Genomic DNA, 6,957 nt, shown 5'->3' with positions numbered 1-6,957 from the left:
AGTCAGATACATTTTTGAGAAACCTATTCTGTGTTTTGACTTTCAATGACAAGCAAGTTTGGTAGTTCTGTTTGAAATGAGAACTGTCCCTTTTCCTCTACAATCAATATTAATCTGGTTTCTGGGTAATTTAAATCAATAATTGCAAAAGAATATCATGCAGAACATAGAACCATCTTTCGTGGCACATCAGTCATAGAAATGAATAGTTATTTACTCAATGGTTACTACCACCAGCATCATGGAATTAATGTATTGAAAATGAAGGTACATACCTACATTCATTAGGCCCTAATCTATTTCACTGGTCACAGACACCTTAAAAAAGGTAGGGGACTGGATCAGAAAACCAGTCAGTATCTGGTGTGACCACCATTTGCCTCATGCAGTGCAACACATCTCCTTCGCATAGAGTTGATAAGGCTGTTGATGACATGTCTGGTGAGTATGTAGGCCATGGAAAAACATGGATATTTTCAGCTTCCAGGAATTGTGTACAGATCTTTGCGACATGGGGCCATGCATTATCATGCTGAAACATGAGGTGATGGTGGAGGATGAATGGCACAACAATGGGCCTCAGGATCTCTTTGCGGTATCTCCTGGCATTCAAATTGCCATCGATTAATAGGCAATTGTGTTCGTTGTCCGTAGCTTATGCCTGCCCATACCATAACCTCACCGCCACCATGGGGCACTTTGTTCACGACGTTGACATCAGCAGACCACTCACACACACACAACTCCATACACGCCGTCTGCCATCTGCCCGGTACTGTTGAAACCGGGATTCACCCGTGAAGAGCAAACTTCTACAGCGTGCCAGTGGCCATCGAAGGTGAGCATTTGCTCACAGAAGTTGGTTACGATGGCGAACTGCAGTCAAGTCAAGATCCTGGGTAGGACAACAAGAACGCAGATGGGCTTCCCTGAGACAGTTTCTGACAGTTTCTGGCAGCAGAAATTCTTTGGTTGTGCAATCCCACAGTTTTATCAGCTGTCCGGTGGATGGTCTCAGACAATCCTGCAGGTAGAGAAGCCCGATGTGGAGGTCCTGGCCTGTCGTGGTAACACGTGGTTTGCAGTTTTGTGGCCGTTTTGGACGAACTGCCAAATTATTGTCCCCAGCACAAGGTGCACCTGTGTAATGATCATGCTGTTTAATCATATTTTTGATATGCCACACCTGTCAGGTGGATGGATTATCTTGGCAAAGGACAAATGCTTACTAACAGAGATGTAAACCAATTTGTGCACAAAATTGGAGAGAAATAACCATTTTGTGCATATGGAAAATGTTCTCTAGTTCCTGTAAAGTACTGTACAACAGTCTTTCCCCACTATTGTGACTGATGGCGTTAAATTGGATAATCTGTAATCCAGGGACTACTGCTATTTTAATGACTTTAAATCATTTTGACCATTATGATAGCATTGTACCACCCCGTAGCAGTAGTAACACCAATGACACGTTTTAGGTAAATTAAGATTTTATGAAATGGAGGCCCCAAATGCTCAAATATAAGGTCAATCCTTTAAAAATGTTTTACTAAAGTGATTTGATGAATCATTTTTGCCCACACTGCCATTTCCCTTTATTTAAACTGACTAACACCAAGTGACACTGTGGATTTAGACACACCAATGAAATCCTCAAATTTATGACATACTAGCTAATAATCTTCTTTAATGTAGAACCCTTCCCAGATAACAGTTTGCCACCGGACAGAATGCTCAAGGTCGTTGTATATCTTTGTAATCATTAATTTTCTAGGTGGTAACACCAATCACATAATACTGAGGTGCACACATTATATTAGTAAATCTTTAATATTGGACTATACAATATATGAAATACTTTTGCTCACTGTCAAGCTTAAAAAAAGTATCCAAATAATTGATAGATATCTCTGAATCCCCAAAACATGTCACTACACCTCTAAAAACCACCAGTGGGACCAGCCAATTTGCTCGCCCCAAGTAGCTTCTACAATGTATACGACTAGATGTGTTGCCGTGTATGACTTATGCATGTTTTCTGATTAAATTACACTGCATTTCAAGAATGACCCTTGTGCCATCACCAAAGTAAAGTCAAGTAAGAGTAAGTAAAGTAACCTCAAGGAGGGATAATATTATGTGAGAGTGTTCATGGCATGCACTAAAATGCTCCTCATCACATTAGTGCATGTAAGCAAATATTCTTTCGCACACACTGAATGGTGTGTGAGCAATGACGCCACACTAATCGATTGATTTATGGATTCTTATCTATTTGAAGAGGGTGGTACTGCCCTTTAAAATCATGCCGACCTGCTTCTAGACAGATTACAATGTGCCTGTTACAAACGTAAGGGAAGCAGAATAACCTTACAACGACCCAACAGTTATAAACAATTACAGAAATTGTAATTATTATTATTTAAAAAAGGTAGGCAAGTTGAGAACAAGTACTCATTTACAATTGCGACCTGGCCATTATAGAAATATGTCATATGAAATCCATAATGGCACTAGTATCTGATTGATAATATGTTCCCATATATATGTAATAATAGATTATCAATTAAACCCTGTTGACGATATGCCCGCAGCATAAACGGGTCAGGTTGAAAAGTTGAAAGCAATGAAAGCAGGTTACTGTTGGAAATCATGAATTTTATGTGGACAAAATGACAGTAAACAATGTAACATTATGGTCACATTGTGTCTCATTACATTTCTAGATATATTTATATATTTTGCTCACATGTAGGCCCATATGAATATTCAATGCATAATGAACAGTCTTACCAAGTGTTTGCACCTGTCATACTACAAAAGCCTACTTAGTGTCATTTTTTATCATTTTTTAAATTCTCCCTTCGAAAATAACCTGTACAAACACTCCATCATGCTGAACCATAACGTCTTTAAGTCTACTCCATGTATCAACAATGACAGCCTCTTCAGATGGCTCATTCCAATGGAACACTGCTGGCACCCACGACCTTACGGCAGAAGGCAAGTGCAATCTATAATGTCCTCTTGAGAAGTTTACAAGCAGGATTGTGTCAATTCTGGCCTGATACTTTCTAGCTTCAACCAGGCTCCGATGCCGTGTCTGCTAAAGCATACGCTGAGAATACAAAACATTTCAATGACATAGACTGACCAGGTGAATCCAGGGGGAAGCTATGATCCCTTATTGATATCCCCTTAAATACACTTCAATCAGTGTAGATAAAAGGGGAGTAGACTGGTTAAAGAGGTATTTTTTAAGCCTTGAAACAAATGAGACATGGATTGTGTATGTGTGCCGTTCAGAGGGTGAATGGGCAAGACAAAACCTTTCAGTGCTTTTGAACGGGGTATGGTAGTAGCTGCCAGGAGCTCTGGTTTGTGTCAAGAACTGCAATGCTGCTGAGTATTCACACTCAAAAGTTTCCCATGTGTATCAATAAATGGTCCACCACCCAAAAGACTTCCAGTCAACTTGACACAACTGTGGGAAGCATTGGAGTCAACATGGGCCAGCATCCATGTGGAACCCTTTTGACACCTTGTAGAGTCCATGCCCCAACAAATTGAGGCTGTTCTGAGGGCAAAGTGGGGGTGCAACTCAATATTAGGAAGATATTCTTTAAAATGTGGTATACTCAGTGTATTTACAGTGTGTCAAACAGATAGCACCACACCATAAGTATAATCAGAGGAGAGATAAGATAGACAGATGAGGTGTTAGGTGATTGTCTCATCTAGTCACACATTCTCAGATCCCTGTCCTGTATGTCAATACACAGAGACGTTCCTAAAACAAATATTGACAGGATTCTTAAAATTGCCCCATTGATAACATGTCTTTGTTGGTGTCTCAGAAGTGACAAGAGACTAGCTCGACTGTACAGTATAAGAATTAGTCAAGCTCCTCCATAGATTTGATTATCTAAAATCCAACCATGTCGAAAGGACGATTCTTACTCTCAGACTTATCGGGTACAGTAACTGTCTTGTTGAAGTGACCAACACGATTTCTAAACAGATTGATCAGCTATTATTTACATATCATAGGAGTGTCCTCCCTGGAAAAATATCAGAAGACTTTCCTGCATCTTTGTGAGGCCTGGCAATAGTTTGTACCCTACTGGTTGCTATTGCATGCCAAAACATTGTTGGTTGTAAAGTACAGTACCATGTTAAAATAGTTAAGCAAGAGAACATGATACTTTAAATCTAGAACATTCTCTTTTAACTGGGTTCAACTTGCATGAGAACGCAGATCTATTGGTCATTGGTGTTAATTACCAAACCACAATTTAGGCCTGGATTCAATCAGATCAAGAGTTAACCCGCATTGGCTGATATCCGCATAGCGTATTGGAGGTATTTAAGGTGTAACTACATCAAAAGTGGTTCCCCCCTAAAACACTTTAGGGCATAAGGAAGGTGTCAAGATGGTTCGGAGGGAGTACATCCCTAGCTTGGGTATGAACTGACTAATAGGTGAGTGGATGAGTGGATGAAAAACTGAAAGCGCAAACCACTACATTTAACCAGGATAAGATGACTGGGAAGATGGTTGAATACAAACAGTGCAGCTATGCCCTCCGTAAGGCAATCAAACAGGCAAAAGTATAGAATAACTATCTTCAATGTAATGACTCGGGATGTCGGTTGTAGGATGAAAGTTCTTTTTAGGTAATGATACTTGTTCACATTACATTTGACCACTTTAGATTCTATTAAACAATAAAAGGAAGTTGCTAGCGAAAGCCAGGATCATCACTTGTCCCTTTTGCGCGTTCTCGTTTTGCTTACTTCCTGTCGCAAGGCATTCGTGTTCTTGCAGTCAATAGCATAATCCAATACTAACCATTACAACAGAAATATGCACGTAGTTCTCTCAATCTCCCTCACATGAATTCTAATACAAATCAAATCAAATCAAAGCAAATCAAATGTATTTATATAGCCCTTCGTACATCAGCTGATATCTCAAAGTGCTGTACAGAAACCCAGCCTAAAACCCCAAACAGCAAGCAATGCAGGTGTAGAAACATACAATTACTCTTACATATGTAAATAACTGTCAAATTAAATATCTTTAGATACAGCTCAATGAATGAACTGTAAACATGAACTCTGTAACCCATTAAAGTTACAACATCCTCCAACCATGTTCATCTAAATCTCCAAGCAGTAAATCAGCAGAATAGGTCTTCTCAACAAAGTCCTTGAGGTAGTACAAACTGAACATGACCTAACTAGGCCATCTCGGCCTGGAAACAGTTCCTCAATCTTCCCTAGTTTCCAGGCTGGTCTGGGTGTGCTATCTTCTCCAATGAGTGCAACATCACCCACATTCAGTGGGGTGGGCTGTGTTGTGTCACAGCGGTGTGCTGACAATAGATCCAGAAAGTAGTCTCTTTGCAAGCTGTTCCAGAAGCTGGTCACAAGTCTCTGCCTGTATTTCCATCTTCGTGTCATTTACTCCTTGTTGAGCGTTGGGTGCTGAGTGAGCTTAGTCTTTTACCCACCAGGAAGTGTGCTGGTGTCAGGGGTTGTGGTTCATCCACTTCATTGCGCAAGAAGGTCAGAAGCCTAGAATTTAGGATAGCTTCAACCTCTGTCAGGTCTGTGCACATCTCTTCAAAGTTGAGCAAATCTTTCCCAATAACCTTTCTCAGGCATGTTTTAACTGACCTGGGGAGTCTTTACCAGAATCCACCCCACCAGGCTGCTCGCTCAGCGATGAACCTCCAGGTTGGGGCTCTTTGATTGCCTTCCAAAGCTCTTCAAAGTCATGATCAGCTCTATTTGAACGTTTTTACATTGTCCGAATAGATTACCATGCATAATCCTCTCCTTCAGGTTAATATTTTCAGAGCTAACAGGAATGCCTCGGTTGACTGATCTGAGACCAGTTCCAAATGCACTGCTCTGGTTACAGCACAAGTGAATTGCGCAACGTATGACTCCTTCACAGAACTATTTTCTTTCACATAGAGCAGTCCTGCAAAATCCCCACCTTTGACTTTGAACGGTGGGGATTCAGTTATTCTGTATTTTAGTAAAGGTGCAGTGATCTGCTTTCTGGCCCTTGCCTTGAATCTCTTGCAGACTGTAGATCTTGCCGCTGTGCTCTTGACAAGCTGCCTAGCATGCAAGATCCAGTATCCAGTGTCTCTTACTCCAGAATACATCATCTTCTCATGATGATACTGTATCAGTATCTGTGCTTGTTGAGCAGAACCCATGGGTGCTGCTCTCTGAATGTGAAGTTGGACTGTTGCAGTCTTCCTTCCACACTGAGTAGTTCTTGAGTTCTGTATTCACCTCTTCTGGAACCTTGTTGTCATCAGTCTCCTCCGACTGATTCGGTGATGTCAGAATGCTGGGTCTGTTCCCCCGTAGCTGGCTCTGTGTCAAGTTTCGAACAGTTTGTACTCTTGTAGGGCGGTTGGCTAGATTTGTTTTCCCTTCATTATGTGACCATGACTCTGGATTGGTCAGGGATTGGATCTCTGTCAATCTGTTTGCGACAAACTGTTTCAATTTCTGAGCTGAGCTGCATACGTCTGTTCACATTTTGATCTGTTTTTGTTCCATTTTCAGTGTGGTCAGTAGGCTGTTTGCTAGTGTAGTTCCAATCACAGCTCCCATGAGCTCCAGGCGTGGCAGCGTCATTTTCTTGAGTGGGGCTGCCCTGGACTTGGATGCGACTAGACTTGTTGTTGTTTACCCACCTTGTGATTCACCTTGCAGGTAAGCTACTGCACCATAAACCCTTTCACTTGCGTCACAGAACATGTGTCGTTTCAGTTTGTGGCTGTTCTGTGGCTGCATGTCTGTTCTGTACCACCTTGGTATGGCGAGCTGATGTAACTGGGTTACCACTGTTGCCATTCTCGAGTCAGATCAGGTGGCAACTCTTCGTCCCAGCTGAGTCCCCTCTCCCACATGTCCTGGAACATGCAC

This window comes from Oncorhynchus nerka, linkage group LG9b (genome assembly GCF_034236695.1).
Source record: "Oncorhynchus nerka isolate Pitt River linkage group LG9b, Oner_Uvic_2.0, whole genome shotgun sequence".
Lineage (NCBI taxonomy): Eukaryota > Metazoa > Chordata > Actinopteri > Salmoniformes > Salmonidae > Oncorhynchus > Oncorhynchus nerka.
This window is presented reverse-complemented; position numbering follows the sequence as displayed.